This window comes from Clytia hemisphaerica, unplaced genomic scaffold, assembly GCF_902728285.1.
Source record: "Clytia hemisphaerica strain Z4C2 unplaced genomic scaffold, Clytia hemisphaerica genome assembly, whole genome shotgun sequence".
Classification (NCBI taxonomy): Eukaryota; Metazoa; Cnidaria; class Hydrozoa; order Leptothecata; family Clytiidae; genus Clytia; species Clytia hemisphaerica.
This window is the reverse complement of record NW_027104548.1, coordinates 1206734-1233748: the sequence shown is the minus strand read 5'-3', so window position 1 is coordinate 1233748 and position 27015 is coordinate 1206734. Positions and strand designations below refer to the sequence as shown.

The 27015-nt window shown below is 33.2% G+C and overlaps 1 protein-coding gene across 1 annotated transcript in view; it reads left to right on the top strand.

The window, feature by feature from the left end:
- The window catches only part of LOC136822806 (2-iminobutanoate/2-iminopropanoate deaminase-like), a 224509-nt gene that overhangs the window by 63810 nt on the left and 133684 nt on the right, over positions 1–27015 (top strand). The gene's annotated exons all lie outside the window — the stretch shown is intronic.

The following is a 27015-nucleotide window of genomic DNA, read 5'->3' as shown; positions in this document are numbered from 1 at the left end:
CTTTGAGACTGAAATTCTCTGTAAAAATAAGGAACTCCAGGCTCAGAGCAAAGTTAAGGTTCCTTATAAAAAAAAAAACGTGTAATGACTGATAAAAATGATATCAAGGGAGGGTAGAGTGCCGGTAGAGTAAGGTGTCTGTCAATGCCCTCCACTCTACCAACTAAGGACCCTCCTAAAAGAAAAGTCTTCACTTACAGGAAAAAAATAAAGTAAAAGGAATATTTTCATACCTTTAAGTTTCTTCAAATTCTGTCCAGTTTCTCTTCGAAGAAAGAAGGTGAAATCCAGTCAAAATGATGATATTTCACAAAAAAACTAATAAATCTTCCTTCTCAAAATTAACCTCTTACCCAAACTCCCTCTCTCCAAATAAAACAAACACAGCATCAGGGTGAACATCAAAAACGTCTAAATCGGTCCCGAAAAAAGAAAATCTTTGTGAGAAACGCTTTATGTTGGTGTTGTGTATGAGATATATCAAAATGGTTTCTTCGATTAGTACAGTCTTTTATATAGAAAAAAAGAAAAACTGAAGAATGGAAAGAAAGACTGCTACCCAGTTTCTTCTTCATTAAATTGTAGGGAGAAAATGAAGCAACAAGAATTCGATAGAATAACATACGCGACAAGAAAAAAAAAGAAAAATATTATAGACTGGTAAAAAAAGAAGAAGAGAATTAAAAATTTATAATCCTGCCAGTACTGAAAAAATGATATTATATACAAGAAATTGGGTAAAAAAGAAGGGAATAAAACGGGGAAGAGGGCCCTTTGTAAAAATTTGGTTCTAGATGAAAAAGCATGAGCTGTTTTTTCGGTTTTTATTCAAAAATGGCGATAAAAGAGTCTATCAAGATTTTTTTGGGGGTATGAGCAATATGAGGAAAGAAAAAGGCCCAATATTGATGTGAGATTTGAGGGTAGAGAAACCAGGTGACGAGGTCACAGTATGTTGAATTTTGAGAGATATCTTTATATTGTGGGCTGTGGTTTCCACACTCTCGCTTTGTGTTACGAATTTAAAAGATTTAAACAGAAAAGGTTCTCTATCCCCTGAAAAGCTTAGTACAAGAAATTCTTTAAAAAATCTAAGTTTTTTAGAATATCAATTTTGAGGAATATGTTAGTTTATGAAACAAATTATCTTCATCTTTGATGAAATATATTATTATGACGATGAACAAAGTGAATTAAGGGAACTGGTCATTTTCTAATATTTTGATTATATTTGATTTATTGTTTTCTTCTACGATATGAGATAAGATGATTTTTTTGATAAAGAAGAACAACCCTTTTGCTGAGAGGGAGAAGACTTCCCGGTTGGATCGAAAGTGAAAGTAATATGACGTAATGAAAAGAAATTACGTCATTTACATGGTCAACGTGTTTTACCCATTGACTTCCAAGCCCAAAAGGCTAGACACGAGACTCTTGGATCCGGGAAATGAAGCCACTTATTTCCCATCCTAAACGTGTAACCCGCGTGGTTTTCACACAAACGCTATATTGAAAGTAAAACGTATCGCCAGAATTCGAAAAATATGCTACGTGAAAACAAAGAAAGAGCTAGATTCAAGTCGTCATTCTAATTGCGGCGCAAATCTAAAGGCTTCACTTTTTCTTGCTTGAGAAAAGTTGAAGATTCATCAGAATCGGAGCAAATCTCAAATTTAAGTGACAAGAATGAAAATCGGAAATTCATTAAAGTAATATCAAATCAAAAAGAATCATTCGCCTCCACGCTCACACAAAGAACGTTCATTTTAGTTGCATCCCGACAAAAAGATGAAGAAATTGCTTGGTTACATCGACGCTTAGAAGTGAAATCTAAACAAATTTAAGTCTATGATTGGCGTAGGCAAGGAATATTGTAATTAAAAACGCAAGTTAGTAAAGAGGCCAATGTACTGAAAGGGCGTGGCTCAAATTCATTTATTGATTGAGTGGTTGAACCGACAGTGCCCAAATCCACGTCATTATCCAATTCGGAATGATGAAATGAAGTTAAAAAAATTTGCAAAGTTAAAATCTGAATCAAGGACGAACACAATGAGATAGAATTTTTTGTCCATGCAATATTTTCATCCAATGAGTGGAAAAGACACACGTACAATAATACAATTTTGACAAGTTACTATATTTAAAACACCGTTGATTTGTGGGACAAACGGAAGCTGTTCCAGACCGAACACACATCCGGCAATTAACGTTTAAAAGTGTCATTAACGATTTTCTTTAAATTAGCTTTTAATGACTAGAAATTTTGGCATTAGTTAGTTGTTACACAACTGGGATGTTTTAAATATAATTTCAAAAATTTCAAATACAGTAATACCAATCTTGTTTATTAAAATTTCAAAAAAATTTCATAGTTCCACACAAAGGGTGTCGCCCCCGGAGGTCTTGTCACTAGTAAAACTGCCACTGGTAATTAAAAACTTTAATTTCTTACACAATATAATTTGAATCCCAAGTTAATTTCCATTGGATCGTTTGATTTTATTTCAACGATCCTAACTGGGAAACTGGAGCATGAGTTTTCCATCAAACCTTAATAATCCTGGCCCTAATAACGTTATTTTTAGGTCAAAATGAAAAGTCTGGATTCCAGGTGTGTCAAGTTAAAAAATTTTGTCAACTTAAATCATTATTTAAAGAATTTTGAAAAAAGAAGCTGAAAGCGAATTAGCTATGTATCGATAGGCCATTTCAGGATTAAGTGGAAAATAATTATATAATTCAAAAGTCTAACTGTTATACATTATTAGTAAATCAACAGGAAATTTTAATACTTTAAACCCTTTATGATCCTTTAATTCGAAAAATAGGAAATTGCTAATAATCCCTTATAGATACAAGAGTTTGCAAACATAATACCGTTTTATGCTGCAGACTAAAAATACAATGGCACGGATTCCAGAATTAATATCTGCAGACACAGACAATTATGAACTAGACGTATAAACATTTTATTTCGTCAAAAGAAAAACAATTCTCAGTGTTTCAATGAAAAATTTACTATTTTAATTGCTGGAAATTCAACTTTTAAAGGACAAAAAGTCTATTAATAGAACTAAATTTCCTTTCTGGAAATTTCCTATATTGAACGCTTCTGGAGAAAACGAGGTCACTTGAATCCGTCAACCAGAATGGTGATAAAAAGAATCATAGCACCGAAAATTTTTTTCTGAAAACATAATCATTAACCTATCGACCTACTCCTCCTATTTTGTTTGAAAAAGTAGTCCTTCAGCTCTAATAGCTTTTGAGGTCTATTCTGGAACTGATTAAAATGTCATGGCGATAAAAAAAGCCACCCAGTGCAAAAGGGGCGGTTACAAAAAGGGGGCGCAGAAATAAACCTTTTAAAAGAGATGCTAAAAGACTTTTATAAAAAATCTATTTAAAGTGATATCACTTATATAAAATAAGCTTACAACTGGAATAACCCATTAGATGGCAAGCCGCTGGTACTTTCATCGTAAAGTAAGTCATTTAATCGAATACAAATGGATTAATTTCGAAGATTAATTTGATGTCGTACAAAAGCAAAACATTTTAGCAGGTACAGAATACCGACAAATCGATGCTTTAGCCAAAAATCGAAAATTGAGGGTTAGAAAACATGTCTTTCTCATTGAATTTTTTTGCATAATCAGGCATCAAACGCATAATGTAAGGTTTTAGAACTTTCTTATCTAGAAATTAGCGCTTGAAGTACTGTGCTTATAAACAAACAAATTGAAAAAAATAGCATGCTGTTTTAACTATTTTAAACCATTGAGTTTACAAACAATTAATCCCAAAGCTTTTAAAAAGAGCATTTTTTATAAAACATTGGGATTAAGGCAGCTCTAAATGCTTCCTTTTTTAAACCAAAGATGTAAAGAATTTTAAGCGGTATTAAAACCACTAGATTAATTTCAATTAATTTTGTAAACTATGCTATCAAAACTTTGGGGAAAGAGAATCTTTAGCAGGTTGTAGTTTCTTATGTGAGAAAAATTTGTTGTTAAATGGCCAAGGGCTCCCACTGCACGTATCAAAATACACCTTTTAAAACTTTCAAAAAGCGGGTGTTTACCCCTTTAATAAGCCATTACCGTATCTTTTCAATAACATTCAGAAAAAATTCACAAATTGAAAACACTTAAAGATACCTTACAGAACTTAATCGTTTTTAAAGTCAGACCAGTTTTGGAGATAGAGGTATATGTAGGCCCTAGCCAAAATTATTTAACTGTAACAACCCACAAAATCATAAACCCTCATAAAATAGGCATAGCTCCATCTACTTCAGCTCCTTGCACCGCGATAGTGTTGTGTACCAAATTTCAGTCCTTCAACTTTTTAAGGGCCATACATACTTAAAAGATCTTTGTCAGTTGTACTCTAGATTGGTTGAATACACGCTTTTTTTTTTATAAGAATGGTGTTTTTTCATTTCATCATGGATATTCTTAACTTTTTGGCGAAAATCATCCAAAAATATTCTTACGCTATTCTTAGGTTAAGATCGAAATTGGCAATCTACAGGTTAAAATGCATTAAAAATGGCATTCTTAGGTTCAGTTGCTAAATTTCATGATGGTGATATTCTTATCATATTCTTAATTTTTTGGCCATTTTCATCATGGACATTCTTATAAAGTGTATTCTTATAAAAAAAAAGCGTGTAATCACTTAAAGAGAGAGTGTCACTGCATTGATACAATGTATTTTATGGATTTAAGTATTTAAGTCTTCAAAAATAAATGACTTGTGTGAAGATGCCGCTAAATCTTTTAGATAAATAGATGATCAAAAATAATCTCAAATTTCATCATCATTACGAGAAAGAGGCCATCACAAAACAGGCCATAAGGCATATTCGCCGGCCTTCTTTGACCATTTCGTCGACCATTGAAAAGTCCATATGGTCTAACGTTATATCAAAATTTTACCGTCAAAAGTAGAACACGATTTAGGCTTGATATAACAAGTAAGGCAAAATGATGATTGCGGTATATGGAAAACAAAAAGGGAAGAAATGATTAATAATCTCGGCAATCATGTTACGAAGATATCTTTATATGATAAGATTAAGGATTATCGAAAGTATATATGATTTTGCAACATCGATTATAAACTTTACTTAATTTTGCTTGGATGCTTACAATGTGAAAATAGGTTCGATTCGGTTTTAGATCACCAAAGCCTTCAACACACATCAATACCCTGCGTTTAGTGGTAGAAGTAAAGCTTCGAGGTTCAATGGCCAAGGATGCAAGGCAAAAACAAGAATTTACTTATTAGAAATCAAGGTAAAATAAAGATCGTTTTGGAGGAGGGAAATGAAAGTTGGACTTTGGACTCACCGACTCTCTTGGCGGTACATCAGATAATGAAGAGCATCTTTTAATGTCAACAAGGATCTTGGGTATAATTCAGCACCACAAAAACAATTCAATCCTTCCACAAACATTTTCGGATATATCTCTCTTGAACCTCTTGTATTCAAAAAAAATTATAATAAAGTTCTTCTCATTATCGAATCATTGCAACTACTATACAAGAACATCCATATCCACCAAAAATGATCTTCTCTCACTAACAATCAAATCAGCAAGATATGAACAAATTCTGTATGAAATTTCTCCCGAAACGAATAATTTTTACAATGGTTCTCAACTCGATTTTATTTGAAAAATATCTAGTTTCTCGCTCGCTCAAAGTTCTTTTTTAGTGAGCTGATTAAAAGTGCAATACGCGCTCCGTTTATCGTCCGACGGAAACAAACAAACTAGAGATTTGTTTCTTGTAAATAAATTTCAAACTATTATTAATCAAGTGCGAATACCAACTTAATTCAAATAGTCATAATAGTAAGGTTGCTAATAACAACATCAAATGAAAAAAAAATCTTGTATAATAAATCAAGCGACAAGAAACTAGAAAAAAACAATTCAAAATTAAAAGCGTTATTTACAATCTCCGAAACGGATGCTCCCTTTAAATGCATTTACTATGAATACTACTTACACATACAAGTTATTTAACACTGTTTTAAAGATACGATATAAGAAAAAAGTAAATCGAAATTTTTCGAAGCTGTATACGAAAAAGCGGTAAAATGCAAAATGAAAACGAACAAGCGAAACACTCGAAATTCCGCGGTCCAATCCGTCTATGAAACAGAAAAGATATTCAAAGAGTTGTCTAGAAGGTGTTACCGATTGTTACCTCAATTCTCCCCGAATCGTTATGCACAATTTTCCCGATTTCTGTAGAGACTCGTAAGAATTTTGCGAAAATCTATAAAATACGGGAAAAAGGTGTTTAAAAGAAAAAAGAACTCCAAAAAAACAACGATGCGTGATTATGCGATGAAAAATAACCTTCTTCTAGGTCACAGCAACTATTACAGAATGATCAAGAAGAAAACAGAAATGAAAACAATCCAATCTTCCTGAAAAAAGAAAGAAAAACACAAACTGAACTTCCAATTTTAAGTAGCACTCAATGAACTAATTGGAAGTTGTAACAAATATTGGCCCTGCTTAAGATGGTCTCTAAATTATCCGGTCAGTTTCTGACCCTTTTTCATTCATCTATAAAAAGCTTTTTAATTGCAACGCCTCCTCCCTCGTGAATAAGCTTGAAAACAAAATGCTCAAGGCTTTTTCAAAGGAATCAACAGAAAACCATAGTGGCCGATTAGCCTAGTGAAAAAGTGCAAGTAAAGAGTCCACCGACACAGCATTTCGAGTTGCGTGGAAGCCATCATATATTGCAAAAGGTTAAGTGGTTAGCTAAAAATCAGATGATGCCTTACAATTAACATACAAATGAGTACATTGAACCATATTATTTTAGGTTTTTATGGATAAACACTGACACTCAGAGACACGAGAGAAAACCATATGATAATGAGCTGAGATACACTTTGAAATATTCTTTGCCAGAACTTCCGTTTTCTTAAGAAAAACCCACAAACTTGCATCATTGCACTCGAGTTTTGACGTATTATTTGCATGAAAAATTGGACTAAAAAATAGGAAAAGTTTTGCTGAAGACGAGAGAAAAAAATGACAGTACATTTAGAAAAGACCACTTCAAAACCATAAAGCTTTTTACTTTGATTTAGTTAAAACAACTAACACGTGCTTTATTGTTAGATGATCACACGCAAAATGACAAACTTGCCGGTATCTTCTAAAAGAAAGACATTTTATCATTTTTATATTACACATTAGTGATTTGTGTATAAATATTACACAAACCATGGTCTGAATGGTCTATGGTCACTAGGCTATTCACTGTTGAAGTTCCAAAAAATTATAGGTATATATCACCACCATTAAGAAAACTTACGCGCTAGTAGACATAAGAATCTAGTACTCTTGACTGAACTTTGCTTTCTGCATCTTTTTTAATGGCTGACGAATTAACCGATGTGCTCAAACCTTCAAAACTAAAATCTTCATTTGCAAACTGCAAACGTGACAAAACTGTTAGTAAAAGATCAAAGAAGACCACAAATCCTTTAGAAAGGCTCGAAAAACCTGAAAGATGTCACGATTTGAAAAAAAGGTATTACATAAGAGACCTTTAGAAGAAAGAAAATTAGTGAAGTGGGTCGAAGTGAAAAGAGGCTAAATGAAAGATATAGGAAACACTATATCATTAACTTGTTGACACGGTGCGAAAGAAATGTCATTTTATCAACTAGCCTTTATACTTCATGGAGGACACGCAATGCAGAAAAGTGACAGTTAGGTCTAGACTCTTCATAACTTGTGCAAACATTAAAATTTTCGTTCCCAGAAAGGACAATATAATGAAAATAACGTCTTTTTTGCTCTAAAAGACACAAAATATCTTCAAAATGTTCAAAAAACAACAATCTGAAAAAAAACAAACAGTGACTGTATATAGCCTATAGTATATCTCCCTAATATTTGTCAAGATACAGTTACTAGATAATGATATTACCCAAAAAATAAGCGGTGTTGAATAAACAAATTCAGAAAATTAAAGCAGCCAAGTTAGCAGTTGTCCGAAAACGCGCCTTCACCTCCATTACATCCAATTAAAATCTTGTCATTAAACTATAGCGTGCATAATTTTGAGAAAGTTTCAAAAACTGCAAAGTTGTGACTCCATTTCTTGGAGTTACGGCTTTCTTTTTCTAAAAAAGGCTGTCTCGTTGCATCAAGAATCCATTTTTAGAAGAAGAAAGCCGTAACTCCAAGAAATAGACTCACGGCTTTAAAATTTTCGGACCTTTCTGAAAATTATGAAAATAGAGATACGGCTTTCTTATTCTACAGCGACGATATACATCATCTGGCAGTACATATCTTTTTCAACTAAATTAAGTAAAGTGACACACACAGAAATTAACCAAAACAACCGCATCCAAAGAAGGAAAGTACTCAACAGCGAGAGTGAGTCGAAACAAATAAATAAACCATAAATAGATGCGGCGGTCGTTGTAACTTCTCCAAAAGCATTTTGTATTGGGATATCTTTTGAAATTGTTTTGATTATGCGAACTAATCAACAAACTCTCAGGGCTAAGTGGTCATGTGTCAACGGAAATAAGGCCCTTCTCAATCGAATGGTCTAAAATATTTTCATTAACTAGAAACTACCTCTTATATCTCACACAACGGAAATTCTCACTTGTGTACCTCCTAAAAAGGTACTTGAGGTTTTTTTGTACAGTATAATACTAAGTGAACTTTTGACTCATATATCGTGGGAACAAACCTTTGACCAGAGAACTTTAACTCAGTATCGACATACTTCACACAGATTTATTTCCAATTAAGCACTTGATCGATTTTCCATACCCAACTTAGAGCATAACGCCCTGTTATGCACACGATCGAGAGAACTACTTTAATAATGAAGCTGAGTTCAAAGTAGTACAAAGTAAAATGAAATTTCTAGATTGAAACCAGGAAATGCTGGTGCTTCATCATGAACTAACTTCAATCTCCTTTGAATATAATGACTACTTTTCTGACAAGTTCCAAAACTTTAGCCAATAAGAAGAAGCATTGAACTAACACGTGATTTATTCTAACCAATCAGACAAAAGCATATTTAAGTCAAGACCACTACCTCCAACACCCATAAACCTTTGGTTTGAACCTCGTTTTTTGGCCATTAAAGGAAACGAACACCAAAGCAAGAAATCCTGAGTCAAGACAAAAATAACCTTTCATTCTAGACTGGAGTATCTGTTTTTTAGTCTCGACAATGAAATACAACGTGTGTTTTAATCACTAGGCAACAGTAGAGATTGCCTTGTGTTCTGAAACAAAAACGCTCGCGGGATATAAAGCGTGGAAAAATCATTTTGAAACAAAATAATATTTAACAAATAAACTGATAGATTTTCTTTGAGGGATCTTCAGACTTTATAAATCTATTCACACCTGTTTGGACATAGAAAAGGTTGGGTAAATAGGCGGGAAAATACCATCCTCTTTAAAATGAGCAACGAAAATAACACTTTAATGTTACGTTAAATATTTGAACCACAGTAACTACAGAGTCTGGGAATCTTCTTTTCCATCGCAGTTAGACTTCTAAAACAATAGAACTAATTTGAATTTCCCGTGCATGTTCGAGTCATGGAGACTTAAATTCGCCCTCAAATCATCGAAACAACATACAGCGTACGTCTGTGCTAGAACACTGATTATAAATATATTACAAGATATTTTTGACAATCATCGTCAGATTTATGTAACACTCTGTATCGTATTGTTGATAGCAGCATTATTAAAATGCCAAACTATTGTTGTCGTAAAAATAAACACTTCAAGCTCATAAAAAAGAACCAAAATCTTCCATGTCTCATGTCACCAATAATCCGATGAAGAAAAGTTTGATATTTGACATACACGAGGCTATCTCACGCAACCCAAATACCACCATAGAGCAGCCAATAATGTACCACTTTGATCGAAAGCAGGCACTAACCTTTTTTGCCCGACAAAGACTAAAAGGAAAGGTAAAAACACAACAGCACCGAAAGTGCCTTTCAAACAATGGTATACAAAATAACCTTCTTATCCAACCTATATATTAAGAACTTTTCAAGGGCCATATAAAGCGAATACCTAAACATGTCTGAGCATGTCCCCTTAAAAGAATTTTTTTTAGACCTATTTCAATAGCGTAATCAGTATAACAGACTGTCATTATTTTAAAACCGTGTCAAGAAAAAGGCCCATTTAAATTTATTTTCACATGTTCACACAGAGGGTAATTTCCTTCCGTGTATCGATTTTTTAAGAAAGAATAACAGAGACAAAAGAAGGCCAAAAGACTTAACCAGTCGGAGATCCCATGGCGTCAATACCAATATGAAAAAAATGAAAAGAGGTCAAAAGAAAAGCCGCCAGACGGAAGTATCGCTTTCCTTGCACGTTTGAGCTCGCTCTGGACCTACTTCCAAAATAACACACAAGCTTTTAGGCTTGAGGATGTTTGCCTATCACAGAAAGTTAGTTTTTCTCTTGTTTGATTGATCCTGAGGGCTAGAGACACCATGCTGAGCGCTTTTCATTTTGCAATAAAGTGTAAAGTAATGTGTGATATTTGTGTGATCGCACCAATCAAACGAGTTGAAGCATATTTAGTCCATTTAGAGCTGCGTTTGAGAGGTCTAAGGAAAAAAGTTTCATATACAAGCCAAAATCAACAACAAGTAGAACGCATTTCGTTCGTTTCTTAAACATCTTTAAGAGTTTTCGAGATACTTCAATAAACTTTCTCCGAGAAACAGGCACATAAAATGTTACAAAATATTTTCACCATTCGTGCTTGTGACATGTTAAAAAATACATTATATACAGTCTATCCACTAGCCAAGATATCTAGCATAACAATGATGACTGTAAAACACACTACTGCACAATATATTATATTACGATTTGGTAGCATCAAAAAGGCCAAGAGAAGCGGTTTAATCTATCGAATCATACTCTCGCAAAACATACCCCGCGATTCAAAACATCCATTCACACGACATACTACTACTGTATACTATGTATATGCCTCGGTCCCTTGAAGTTGATATTTAAGAAAAAACAAAGTCAAAGATTTTCCCACATTATGTCATACCACGAAAGGTTGACTATTGACTACAACATATACAGTACTTTGGAGACTATGCGTCTAGCCTGTAGTTCAAGACATTCTTTTGGGTGCTTCTTTGGGAGTGCGAGAGTAAGGGTTGCAATAGATCAAATTTCAGCCTCCTTTTTTAGGTCAAGAAAATATCAAAATCCTAACAAGCATCGTAAACTTACGATCTAGTTTTCAGTTCCCCCTAGTGGAACACGGGAAGATCGAGAAATGCAAAATGCATAATCACTGAGCCTGAGCAACAAAAAACAACAAAACTCACAGTATCAAAATTAAGTTAGAAAATATGTTGAATAAAACACCGAAATATTTATGAAGAAAAATGTATCAGAAGAATAGCTCTACCTACGCTATCCAGACAGGTTCTTTTTACATTTGTGTGTTTAGTAATTGGCGTACAGAAAAAGAAATCTAAAAAGCTCTATAAAACATATCTTCTCAACTCCAGAGAAGAAGAATTGCATTAACACGGGAGTGTGAATAGAAGAGTTCAAAGAAGGCGCAGTATGTTCGATATAAAGGTTATCAATTACTCTTGTTGGAAATATATCGTTTTTCATACTCAACAGCCAGCTGCTCCAAAAGGAATGGAGAACGGTAGTCTAGACGATAGGGATCAAGAAATGCTTCTTGAATAAATTTTCAGAACCACACCCTTGAATGAAAAGCAACAGTGAAGCTATCAGGAAAAATACTTAATGTCAAAGCGGAAAATCTTACGAGCTCTCAAAATAGAAAACGGGTTACATCACTACACGGTTTTTTTACCTTAACTTGGCTCCGAGTCTGGAATTTCCTTTTTTTTTCAGAGAATTTCAGCCTCAAAGTTCATTATTGAGTTCCTAATTACTTAGTTGCAAAGCTTGTTAAACAATTGACTACAGTACAGTAAACGTTCTTTCATCAATACTTTTCAACTTTTTGTCTCGGTTTTTGTAAACTTGTGCAAATTTGGGCACGTTCTTTAAGAATTCCTTATTTCTTTGGCCTATTTTCAGCCTCAAGCTTCTTATAAGCGTGTATAGGCGAGACCAATTTAATTAATTGTTCGGCGGGAAGAACTTCAGAAAAATGTGGGTTGGTCGATCGGTATAATCTAAATAAATTTCTTAAAATCTAGGGTCAAGTGGAAAACAACAACAACAAGAAAATGTATGCAAATGGAAAGTTCAGCTCCTGATACCACATAGGTTATGATACAATACAGAAAAAAAAAAAAAAAAGAAAATCGAAAAACGTATATCATCTTTAACCAACGTAACCGAGTTCGCTGAAAGCGTATCAAACTATTCTAGCACCAAAAGCAAATTTAAGAAATTTTAAAGTAGAAGCTCTTCAAATAAACAGGTGAAGAGCAGAATTCCAAACAGACCGAAAGATTGTTGTTGTTCCTCTTATGGATATCCTAGTTGAAATAGTAGATGGCGTAATTAATCTAGCGCTACAGAAGTAAAATTTTGCATCATTTTTATAATTACTTGGTTTTGCACAAGCTTCGAAATTTAAGTAAGTCATTGTGATGTCATCAAAAAAAATAACGATTGATTTAACGCATAATGTTGCTGTTAAACCAGAAGCCTGAAAAAGTTTGGCCACATCTAGTAATTTATGTACGGATATCTGTGGTGTTATTCTCTGGTACGCTTATTTATTTGCTTTTGCTTCAAGTATTTATTTGAGCAACGTTTGTTTATGATCCTAGGAAAAAGAAAAAGCACAGATCGACCGTAAAATAAATAAGCAAAATTTTAACGAGGAATAATTTGGTGTGTGTTGCATAACAGGATCTTGAAAAGAGAATTTTTATTGATTTTATAAAATTTTGAAGCAAGATAGTAATACCATTTGGTATGGACGCGTAATAGCAGATCTTACCTGCTATTAAAGGTCTCGGATAAGATAGTATGGAGAACTATTTGAGTATAACTTTTAGAGTGCATAGTTGTTTTATTTAGCCTTTCAAAGGATGAAACCATTACTTTTTGGCTCACGATATAAGAGTTAAACTATTAGAGTTAAGCGATTTTTTCCATACATCTATATCATAAAACAGAGCTGCAGAGTGCAAAGGTGTAAGCTTTCAGGGATCAGAAAGGATACGAACTTATAGCTTACCTAACTAATATGGATCTTTGAATTTGAGTTGGAATTTCTTCTTCTTTGCCCACTAGCCAAAGTTGCGAAGGCAAAGTTACGAAATTTTGTTTTTGAAAATACAACAAAAATCTTTCGCTTTTTTGTTAATTTGATTTACTTTTTTAACAAAAAATAAGATTTTTGTTAGTTTTCAGAAGATTTGATTTTGAACCATATAAAAGAATTTGCAAAATATCGAAAAGGCAAACTCCAGGTTCAGTGATTAGAGGCTAAATTTAGACTGAAAATACTCATGAAATATTTATGTAAAAGGGTGGGGCTCTCTTATGATATCGTAGAGTTTCATTTCAATGCCAACACAAAGGAGGGAAATGAAAATCAAAGAGGGAAAAGGGAAACAATCTTTTGAAGATTTCTTTCGATAATTTAAAAGGGTGGTTAATTAAATTATGACAAACTTTGTTGGATTGGACATCCAAAAAGGAAAGATGTTGAAAAACCAAGAACCCTTAATCCATACAGGAAAAAGAAGGCAATCACGACTGCATTAGACGGATAAGCCTTGATCATTCAAAAAAATATATTTCTTTCCTTTTATAATATGTACTCGAAAAATCCTCCCCGTTTAGTATTCTCAGTTTTAGCCATGTACACTCGTGCTGCTGTAAGTCGTACTACAAATCCTTATATTGTACATTTTATTTGGATAGTAATTACTGAAGTGAACAGGATTCTACGGTACTATGTTCAATATTTTGGTTGGAATACACATTTTTTAGATTTTAACGAGCCTAAAAATGCTCTTAGTGTTAGTGAGTTCATTTCCATCAGTTTTGTGAGCATTTTGGTGTAATTTCCTTAAAATGCATGTTCCAGAGCCTTGCAATTTACCTTTGAAACTTCATGTTCTCATTTACTTTGTTCTCATATGTACATAAATCTATAACTTACAGTTTTTTCTAGTTAAATCAAATAATGAGGGTAGGTAGAATGAGGAAACGAGAAATTTTGGTAATTACTATTTTTGCATCAACACTAGCATATAATTTGAAAAAAGGAGTTCAAGCTAATTACAATATCCATAATTAGCTGAGATAAATGTAATTAAAACAGTAACTAGATTTTGATCGAGATTTCCCATTTACAAGAGGACATCCTCTAGTCATCAAAAATCATCATCGATGAATAGCTTATTCATTCTGAGATTGTGAGATACAAATAGTATCCAGAGTTTTTTATATATTGACAAAAATTCGATGGTCTTTGCTGATGTCATGTAATCTTGAGTTACGTCCAATCTCGTAATCCTAGTTTGCCCTTTGCTTTTTGTATCCTGGCTAAATCTTATTAAATTATGAGCTAGTCTATCATTTAAATCTAACTTTTAGATATTTTTCATTTCAACGTATTGATGTAAAATGCTATAGAGAACAAGTTGATGAGAGATTTTTTAGGTATTGAATGATGTTACATTTTCATTGCAATAGTTTTTAGTTGAAAATCTTGAAAATGACATTGTGATACTGAGCTGAAACGTTAACCTAACCGCATAGTGCATCACAGGAAAAACTGGTCAAAATAAAACGCTTGATAATTGGAAACAGGAAAAGGGATTAACATTCAAAAATGTAAATACGGATGCTTTTAACTTCCCTTTTGATTGATTTAACTTTACAAAAAAGATTTAACTGAAAAAAAATAATCAGACTTTTACATTTCGTTTACCAACACTTCAAAATAGGAATTGTCAAAAACAGAGGGGTAGGCTGGACACAAATATTATGAAATCGACTTTAATAAAGGGCCATTCAGGGCCATTAAGCTTTTTTTCACATTAACAGATTATTGGTTTCACTTCAGAGAGATTTTAAAACTTCCATAGATTAAGATCGTTCTCACAAGAGAGCTAAAAGCTGCTTATTTAAGACAACCGTTTTTATAACAGTCTACTTAATACCTGCAGTCTCAAGAATGTGTGTCAAAGCAAAGAATTTTTTTCTTTATTATGCCCCATACTAAGTGTTTATAAATTCTTACTTTCATCTATAGACTGGCTTGTCAAAATCAAAGAATCTTTCTTTGCAAAGATCAATGAAGCTTTTTAGGTAGTCAAGGTGTACCTTACATACTTTTTACTTCTCTTTATAATGATAAGGTTATTTGTAATCAATATTCTCAAAACAAAACCTTTCAGAGGTTACTAAAAGTATGGTATCAAGTTATCTTCTTAAGGCAGGTTAAAAAGGAAAGACTCAACAAAATTCACTGAGTCTTTGGATGTCACATCATCCAAAAAATATAGTTTATATTCCCTTTTTTTTGGTAGTGAAAATCTAGAAAACCAATTTCAATGAAAGAATTTAGTAATAACTGATAATGTTGATGGGATTCTTCTCTTAATATGAATTCAAAGCCTGAAAACTTCAAAACACAGATTACCCTGTAGATTTTCACAGAGAAATTGAATTAAGAAAATTAAAGTTTTAAGCCTGACGGGGAAGATCAAAAGAGTTGACAAATCTTAGTCTACTTGTAATTAAAAATAAAGGGACAAGAGCGGATATTTAAAAAAAGAAAGATCCTTGTTTTGTTGATCTTAAGTAATTACGTAACAATGCGAAAAGCAAACACTACCATGTATAGTAAGTTGTATTTTGGCTTAACACTTACTTTGAAAAAGCTTTCCTTTAGAAAACAATAATCATTATTGAATGGTTTTTATGATAATAGTTAACACTCCTCCCGAAAAAAAAGCTAGCTTTTGAGGTTAAATTCAACAGAATATTCAGTAAGAGTGTTCCTTAAAAAATATGAAAAAAACTGCATTTCTAATTTCTACTTTAAAAGGAGCCTAATCCTCGACCTTATCAAGTTCATTAAATCAGTAGGAAAATTAATTTTAAATGGTTTGTTTAAATGTTTTCATTGGAATTTTTCTTCTTTGACTAGCCTAGATCTTTGACTTTGATAAATTTAGAACAATTATATTGGAAAAAGTTTGAATTCAGGTAGACCTAGAGCTACCAAACAGAATTTCCTGGTGTGAATTTTTCAAACAAACGACAGAAATAGATTCATCTGATTGATTCTGGATAGAGATTATCAATGAATATTTAATTTCACATGTATTGATAACTGAACAATGTTATCGATTGCTCCAAGCTCACACCTGCTCGGAAAATCAATCATGATTCATTCAAGGCAAATATTATATATTATTATTATTATACAGAAAATAGCAAAAGTAAAGATTTTCATACCTCCATTCTGAGCCTTCATAACCAGGACACATTTTTCCACATCTGATACAATATTTCATGTGGTCGATAAGTGACAAGGCAACATTTTCTTCTTTAGTTGATTTGGCAGACTAAAAAATGAGAATTTGAAAAATCAAAAATATGAAGTGTTTCTTTTAATCCTATTATGCATCATATTGCAGATCTGGAAAGAAGTAGAAACCAAAGTAAATAATTCTAATGAAATACAGAGAAAAAGAACGAGATTCAGCTCAAGACTTTTTATAATTCAGTTATATACCAACCATTAGCATTAATTCTAAATATCCAATGTAACAAATGATGTTAAACTACTTTTTCAAGCATTAAATATTCCTGGCTTTAGGAAAAAATAAATTTGCAAAGTTTCCAAGATTTCTGACAAAACTTCCTGATAAAAACATAATATTGAAGAATAATTTGTGAAAATCTTTTTCGGTTTTCAAATTTTCTCCCGCATATTGGCGAGGCCAATATGAAACTGGTTGGTTTCCTTGGTGAGGAGCAGCTTTCTATTTCTCAATCTATTAAATTGCTAAAGTTGTAATTACATAATTACAGCTTAGGCTGATGGAATTAAAATCTAATATCTACATTGTAATAAGAGGGTATATATTGCAAATATTTCATGGAGATAGGAGTTAGGATGAGCAGGCAAGTAATAAAAAATGTTGTATGGGCTGCTTTTGGACAGAGCCTCATTATACACTTTACTTTCTGATGACAAACAAAATGTTTCTCTGATTTTTCTTATTTTAGAGATATTTTTTGACCTCAGGCAATTACTTTTTTATTTTCTGGTTTACGAAATCGTCGACGTATTTTTTGCAAAAATAAAATAAAAATAAAATTGAAATTCATAGAAATTTTATTTATTTTTGCACTTCCGATTCTGTTTAATCTGCCATGAAATGGATATTTTTAGAAAACTTCATTTTATAAGAGCAGGAAAGGAAGATAAAAGGGTATAAAAACAGTTATCTCTTTTTCCCAATAAGCTTCCTCCAATGGCGCTCAACACAATTTTCCAGCTGAAAAACTTTCTTTGATTTTTCTGCTGTGTATGTAAGTTTCCTCAAAACACATTTTATTTTCTCCAACATTAAAGTTTGAAAACAACAATTTTATTTTTATTTTTTTTCCATCATCCGCTCCAAAAGATCATCTCCAAATGTCCGTAAACCAGAAAATAAAAAAGTACTTGCCTCACAGCTCTTGGCAGATTACCCTAGACAATTTCTTTAAGTGAAAAATTGCATGATTCAATCATTTGAACAAAATAAATACAATCGAACAATTGAACTTTAATTGTCATATGCAGTTGAAACTCAATCAAAGATTACTGCAATCTTCAAGTTGTTTGGATAGCCCTTTGGCTAATGAAGATACCATTTTGACTCCAAAAATTATTGGAAATAACGTTTGACAGTGACTCTAAAAACATTGCTTCAACTTCCATTGAAGTAATATGCCTAATTTTTTCAAAAACACCAAATTGACAAAAATGTTGATAGTACTACTAGGGGAAATAGAGACTTTTAGAGGTAAAAACAATTCAGGAATCATACATGTATCAAGGACCAGAAAATACTATGATCTAAAATCAGTATTTGTGGTTTATACACAGATTTTATGAATTGTCTATCCTATTGGCAGTTGATTACACAGAGGCATTTTTGACTCCATCTATATATTCAGCATTTAAAAATACAAATGAGCCAAATTCACTGCAACAGAGGCCATAACTAATGAACTTTCACTGACAGGGCATCCTTTTTATTTTTTTGTTTCCCTTAAAAATGGCCAACACTGATTGGAGAATTAGAGTTAGAGTTATAGTTCGTTATACCCCTGTAGACGACATGGATTTTCAGTTGTACAATTTACTTTTGCAAAACTTCATGATTTCCCTTACATTTTAAATTTTTTTAAGGAGAAACCTTGGATTTCCCAATAAATAGAGCAAATTTCATGGATTTTCCAGATGACTAAATAATTAGGAAAATCCTGCACTTTCCAAAACCTTTTTCAAATTTTTCAGGATTTCCAAGTGATAAAAAATTCCAAAAAACCCTGTCTTCCACAGGGGGTAATGGTTGTTTTCTGGGACTGCCCATTGGTTTGTTTATCATCAGAGTATTTTGTCGTTCACATGACTAAAGGTTAAATCTCAAAATTAGTACCTCACAAATTTTGAAGGTTTACTGGTGGTCATTTTTTAGATTGAGATTGCCCTTTTTCCATTTTTTCAAACTTGGCCCATCAAATTGTCATAAGTATATGTAGATTTCATTCCAAATTCCAAATTATTGTAACAGGCTTTTCCAGGAAAAAATAAGTAGGAGAGCGATGAATCACCCATGAGACAAAATCAACACGCACGAAGCGTGCAAATTTTTTACAAAATCCCGCACATGAACCAATTTTAGCGTGCGCAATTTCGTACAAAACGCCCTTAGATATTTTTCTATAAATCAAAGTATAATTGATGCGTGCAATTTTTTGCTCACCATACGAGATTGACAAGCGTTTTACTAAGCGCGTGCAAGATTGCGCACGTCTCATTGGAAATTATTGAAAAGCATGTCGTAAGCACTATCAAATTTTTTGAGATTTTGGTTAAGAGGAAATTTTGGATTATTATAGGTAAGTATGGTACAAACTACCTAGAAAGTCGCTTGTGCAAAGCTCCTTTTTTATCTTATATATAACAGCCCTTTCGATTGACTTCCAAATTTGCCATACTTACCAACTTTGCCAAATTCACAATTTCAATGTCAACGCCACCATTATGATTTCCGTTTTGTGATGCTTAGTCAGCAGTTTTCTGTCGGCGTTTGTAAAGCGAACGATTTTTTAACCAATCAAAATTACCGATCGCATTGTTTTGCTTTAGCATTGGAAGGTCTTCTATTTTTCAAAAGCTTTGGCAAAAGTGGCAAAATTGGAGCGAAAAGAACACAGGTCTCGTGGGAACAGTGTTTTGTATGGAGACGTATGGAGGTAAGTTCCAAAAATGCCAAGAATGCCAGATTCATAAAATTTTTTTTATTTGGCATTTATGGCACTCAAATTTTGCCAACTTTGCCAAATTTCTGTCAATCAAATGCAAAATAATTGGCAAACAGGGCAAAATTGGCATATTTTGAAGTCAATCGAATTGGCTGTAAATTTATCTCTTGTAAATTTTATCTGTATTTGTATTATAGCGCTGTCCACTTTATTTTGTAGGTTAAAACAAGATAGATACATAAATATACTTTATTGATATTATCAGACCAGACGTTTTGTGTGTATGATATGGACCAAAGTAAATGGTAAATATAACCATCATATTCAGGTGTGATAGCGAAGCTGCTAAAAGGGTGTTATAACCCAAAAATTGGGTGTTAAAATATATAATTCTTAGCACTTCACTTACTTTTCTGTTGGTAGCAATTTCTTTCTTTTTTGAAGGGCTCACCATACTATCATCAAACACTAATGTAACCAATTGCAAACATAAAGAAACAGCCTTTAAGCATTTGATTGAAACTTTTTTTAAATATACAAAAATAAAAAGTGACAAAAATGAAACAATACCACAAAGATGAAATCTACAAGAAAATCATCAACGATCTTGTAACTGTCCAACCAAAACAATGACTTTTAAATTAAGTTAATTAACTTCTGTGTAATTTTCACAATCTCTTCTCTTCTCTTTTTTGATTCACTCCATTCAACAAGAAATCTCCATCTTTTCAGATTGCCACTCGACCCGCACGACGAAAAACATTTGTAAATGGCTACCATTATTGTTTACACTCGGGAATGAAAATAATTTGAGCTGACAAAAAAGCAGATGAGAAATCAATCTAAAAAAGATTTACAAGTTGTAAAAAGATTGTCAAAAATCCTTAAGAAAACACTAAATTATTTCACCTTTTATTACACATTTTGAATAATTGACATAATCAAATCGATTTAATCCTTGAAAACATCACTCGATACTCGGTCTGTATTTTTGACGCCTATACAAAAAGGGGTCTGGACCATAGCTATTCAATACTTGGAATTGGCGCCTCTGCGCATTTTGCGCATAAAAGTCCAGCCATAAAACGAAAGTGAAAGTAAACAGGAACACGGGGGAAGAAATTCAGTAGGAAATCCGGGGGGCAAAAGGTAGCTGGTATAGCTTACTAGGTCACAGTGTGGATCTAAACCACACTGAAACGACCGCCTTCCATCACGCATCACGCTCGCGAAAGAGCGCGCGCACATTATTAACGCCTACATGTCATCTCCAGTACATTTCAGATTATTCATTGAAAACAGATTACAATATAGTCATTTTTCATGTCTCGATTATTCAATTCCGAATAAAAGACATTCAGGGAAAAAAAAGAGAAACACCTGGGTAATCTAGTTAAAAAAACAGAAAGTAAATGGCAGACAAAGTAATGAGCCAAGGCAAAACGAGATTAGCGTACCACTATGAAAGAAACCGCCTCCGGCGGTCGACAAGTATTTCTTTTAGACTTTTTTATGCTAGAAGGTAATGAACTGAATTTGAAATATACACACGCTTTTTCTTTTATTATAAAAAGGATACTGTATACTTTATTTATAATAAGAATATTTCTGATGATGAAATAGACCTTTTCATAAATTACGTCACGAACATCACTTGCCTCGTATTCAAACAATCACCATGGTGATCATATCACTTGAGACATTAAATGGTTTTTTTTATGAATAGGAAGTAGATACAAAATCCGCTGGGAGTTAATCACCATAGCAATAATTTCAAAACGAGGCAAGTGATGTTCTTAACCTAACTTAATTTATGAAAAAGTCGTCTATTAGCCGAAAAATTAAGACTATACGCTAAAAATATTCGGAATATCACCATATCACCATCATGAAGTTTGGCAGCAGAACCTAAAAATACCAATTTTAGAGCCTTTTTAGCTGTAAATTGCCAGTTATCTCGCATTATCAAGGCTTGAAACTTTCACGAAAATGCCGTCTTATGCTTTAGGGGGGGGGGGGGGGCGTACGAGGTTTTGAATTAACCCGCCATCCCGGCCATTTTTTTGAAAATCACCGTTATCCCGTCCAAATTTTTCGAAAATACCGGTCCCGCTGTTTTCCCATAAAATTCTTAAGGACTAGAAGTAAAAAATTCGGCAAAATGGAATAGAATGTGTATGAGGTCGATCACTATTTTTGTATTTTGTTTCGATTGCAAAGTTTCAGCCTAATCAGACAATTTTAGAAGTTTCTAGTCTGCCCCAAAGTTTAGCCTCGTTTTGAGGCTAAAACTTGTGACCACGCCAAAAGAAATCAAAACTTTGAAAAATGAAAAAAACCACAGATATCTGTAAAGCCGGAAGGGCTAGATCTGCGGCCTGGATAAAAAAGTGAAGCTCATTCTTGTTTGTCTCATCCTTGTTTGGGCTTTGGTAGGATTACCTACCAAAGTCACCTGACTAAAATCATGCAATTTCACTGGTTTGAGAGATGCGAAATAGCGTTTGCCACCTACTTTTCTTGATGTCGCACTCCGAGAACAATGAAATTGCTAGATCCTATCCATCACCTCGAAATTCAATCAAGTCACAATTTGGGCTATGATAAATCATTGAATAAAAGAAACACCCCAGGGATTCACCCAAGGAACAAGAACAAGCGTGCAAAATTTCAACCGACAATTCGACCATTTTTGTAGACTCCAGCCTACCCCAAAGTTTCGAGGTGATAGGACAAGCTGATCGAATTTGAAAAAAACCAAAAATTCGAATCTTTGTCTGGTTTATCCTAGGCTACTGTCATATCTCCTGCGCTCCGGACGTAAAACTTCTTCTCTTCGAAGAGAAGCTTAAGTGGAACAAAGGAGATATGACGTAGCCTAGTTTCTCCGCGAACAAAACATTTTCATAGGAACCGGGCTTTGTAAAGCCCCGTGCATTAACTGCATCTGCATTAACGTTTCAAATAAGGTTTTTTATGAAATTTAAGATCCTTATTTTTTGGGTGTTTTTCGCGTTTTTTCACCTTTGCTGACTCTTGTGACAAGCTTTTTTATAGTCCAAAAATTTTATGTACACCGTCTACGTATGGCTTTTACCGAAATACCGTTGATTTTTATAAGAATTACCTCATCCCGGACGAAAAATCAGGTGTTTTACCGTCACCGTGGCTCTTGCAAAATACCGTTTCCCGAACACTTTTTATCGTTTTTACCGCTTCCCGGCCCTAAATTAGGCCTTATCCCGAATACCGCCAGATCGTACGCCCCCACCTTTAGGTATGGTATTACATGTTAATTTCAGTTCAAAATATTAAGAGCATTTTTAAGGCTCTAAAATACCGATTTCTTGACAGAAATACTAGTAGGGGGACTTTGTTCGATTTTTCGAGGTCGTTCGACTTTTTTTAGTCAAAGCACTTGTTATACATTTCTGGAAAGCTAAGGGATAGGAGAATCAAAACGAAACGGCTGCCAATTTTTTTTCGGACACTTTGGTGTGTTTTTCGGACAAATATGACGGTCTATCAGGCAAAAATCAAAAAGTCAAAATTAAATGAAAATTTTAGCTAGAGAAAAGAGAGACCTGTTGTATACTTTTGGAAAGCTCTCAAAAAGTTAAAATTAGAGATATATTGCAAGTATAGGTGATTTCTGTACCTAACTCAAGATATTGACCCTTTAGAATAGTGTTTTTCAGCCAGAAACAGCTTTTTTGTCCACATTTTGCACTTTTTGAAGCTCAACATCTCGATATCATATATCCGGCCCATATCCTAATATAATTTTTGAAACCAGGGATTTCTGCAAGTAAGATTCTTATAAACCCACCAACTTCATGCCAGCTTCCACAAATAGGATCTTAAAAACCATTCATTTTGCAATTTATACAAAAAGGGTCTTAAACTAAAAGACATGCTCGCTGTGTTTTCAGAACTATTCAAATTCTACTAAAAATACGATCCAGCACTTTTCAACAAGCTTTTTTAAATCTCTCGTTATTACACTTTTTTGAGCTATATACGAAAGTTAGAGAACAATATGAAGTAGTGTGCGTCGCTATATCTTTGGGACTAGTCTGAATCGCAGACCGCAGGTAGTATGAGGAGCACAAACCCAGCAGCGGATACCAGCAGTCTAGTTTGGGACTGATTGGGACTCGCCTTACAAGTGAATGTACCCTATCACTCTGTACAACCCATGACATGTGCCGAAAATTGGGTACCTGCATGAGTGCGAGAGAAGCGCCGAGAAAGTGTTATAAAAATATTTCACGGAAATAGTTTGAAATTCTATTTTTGACAAACGTGGATCACAGTCCTACAATTAGGAAAATGGATACCCACGAAAATTTAGCTCAAATAGGAAGAAAAAAGCGTGCATCAAAATCATTCATTCATTTTCTCACATGAACTGAATTTGATATTTGAAACGAACCCCTAGAGAGCATCTCTAGGAGATTTTTTCTTCAAAATGTCGGTAACTTACCATTGTTTCAATCTTGTGGTTGAAAAAAAGAAATGATACTTATTGGATTTTGAACACCAAAAAACCCAAAAATGGTATTTAGGAAATAACTGTGAAAAGAAACGGGCAATCCAGGAAAAAGAAATTTCAATCTTAGATATGTAACACTGGAGTCAATTTCTGTTGCAGTAAACTGAAATAAAAATCAGATTCTACTGGAAATTTAAGGTACTACAACTATTCCTCTTTTAGAATACCAAAGATACTTTTGAAGCTTTTAGGTTTTTCTTGCTTTAGGAATTAAGATTTTTGCCCAAAAAGTATCTAGGCTTCTGCTCATCCTCTAGCGAAAAAAGTTTCTTATATAAAAGTTTCTTATATATAGGAAGTATATCTATAGAGGTCTGCGATTCAGACTAAAAAGTATCTGGCAAATGCCAAATTAAATTCAAGCCAAACCAATTTTTTTCCAATCACCCCCCAAATAAGATTCGGTAGTGTTCAGGTAACACTTACAAAGTGTACGATATGTCGGCTAAATCTCACGTCTAAATGTGAGAACTATTTTTCAAATCCCAAGTCTCAAGAAATATTGAAATCCCACTTTGGAAAAATGAGTTCATTTGGATGGGATGTCTGAAAAAAAAAAACTTTCAAACAAAGAAGAAGAATCGGAAAATACAATGAAATAAAAAAGTGAAGAAATATACCTGGGAATAAGAATATTTGGAGACTGGGATCTGCATTTTGACAAAGAAACTGTTGTGATCAAACCAAATACATCAAAATCCACTTCAACTGAATCTCCAGGTCAAAACGATCTCCTTGAACTGTGAACAGTGTAAATTTATTAGATCCAGATGTGTTAGTTTTCAAGCTAACTTGTCAGTTATAATACTATATATACCATAAGAAAACACACAAAGATGTATCATACCATTCATAAATTATACCAATTTTTATACATTACTCATCAATCCATGGTGAACTAAAATTGAAAAGATTTTCTATGTAAAAAATACATGATATTCTAGACGATGAAGAGTAGCGTTGCATGATTTATTATATCAAAAAGTTTATTTTAAAATTTCATAATATTGAAATTGGAACAAAAAATTAAAAAGATTCTGAAGAGCGAACACGTTGGATTTTAAAAATTCACATTGGGAAAAATGAGTATTCTTCTCTGCTCTATAATGAAAATACACTTGCATTCAAGAGAGTGAAGCAAAAGAAAAATTTATTCTTCTAATTTTCCTCTTATTTTCATTTAAGATTTTCACAGCATTTTCGAGCAAAATAATCTTTTTATAAGAACTAGCTTAAAATATTGAATAATAAGACTGTCCTAAAATTCAATCTGTCCTGATGCAAAATCTGTTTAATATCGGATGCGACGAGTAAGGAATATTTCGCAAGGTACGTACCTCGCAAGCTTGTGAATGATCAAAGATTTAAAAAAAATAAGGCAGAGAACAAAAGGTCATCTCCTTTTTCAAAAGATTCTAATGAAGACAGTTTATTTTGAATTTTATATTTAGTGTCAAGCAGAAACCTCATTATCATCAATATTTTAAAAGCAACGTTACAATAAGGGAAAAATCAAGTAATCTTCTTCAAAGCTTTGAACCTTTTAAGACAGGCATAGATTGATTTTCAAAAAAATCATCAAGTTGTTCTTGAAATTGAAGATGAAGATGAAAAGCAAGGAAACCTTAAAGGAAAGGCGCTGTTAAGTGTACACGTTGTTTTATAAGAACATCCAAAAATTTTGAAGCCTAAAGTTCTAAACATGTTCTTATTTTCGCCATTTTTTGAATATTTTTGTCTATTTTCTTACGAAATCGGATGCTTTAGAGTCCGCAAAGCCTTAAAATGTTATTAGCTTGTTATTAGCACTTTGGCCATATAAGCCTTGTGTTCTTATATAGTTTGTTCTTATAAAAAACGTGTATAGGAAAGATGGTGCACATTTAAGTTTATTGTTTCGAAAATTGATTACTCCTTATACACTACTGTATATTATACGTTGGCTCACCTCCAAAAAACAATCATGAATCTTAACCTGAGACCTAGCTGGACCTAGTTATAGCTCCTTTAAAGATACTTAATGCAATCTGGTTGAAAACTCTAATCGCTATAGCTGTAGCTCACTCAAATTCGATTTTTGATGGAAAACATTACTCCAAACTCCAATCATCTGACAAAAAACTGTTTTGCAATTAAACTCTTGGAAACTCCTTAAGAATATAAACCACTCTCCAGAAATTAAACGAGGAGTAAAGACTAAAAACTGCAAGCTTCGACAATTCCTGCGAAAGTCTTGATAGTATTAGCACTTCATTCATTTAGAGTGTCCCAACAGAGCAATAGTATACTAGAAAAAACAAATTAAGAGATTTAAGCCACACTAAATTGACACGAAATTAAAACCTTCTTTAGTTACCAGAGTTGAATATAAAGCTTTTTTCACATACACCTCTATATAAAAGGCTTGCAGCAGTGATATTTCTTAAAATATGCATTGCTCTACTTTATTCTTTATATCAGAGATAACAATAACACCAAAATCAGAAGTAATGTTTATTAATCGAATTAAAACTTGAATATATATGGTGGTATGTATGTATAGTCTGTTAACTAACAGTCATACTGTGCCAATAATCGAAATAAAACTCATTTCCGAACAACGAAATAATCAAGAAGTACCTACACTATATCAGCAATCGACAACAATCTTGGTTTATTAGACAGTGAGCCGGGAAATCCAGATGGCTACATAAGGTGTACCTAACGATATGCTTTTTTCCAAAAATTACCTTGTGAAACTCTTATAGTACCTTGAAATCAAATTTTGAACTAACTATGCAACATAATCACGACACAGCAGTAGCATATAAAAAGTATATAAGCTTTTTGGATTGGAATTTCATGGTATTTTAGAACTGACTTCATATAAAACTAACAAAATTGATCGAATAGCAAAGCAACAAAGAAATATGTATGATTTCT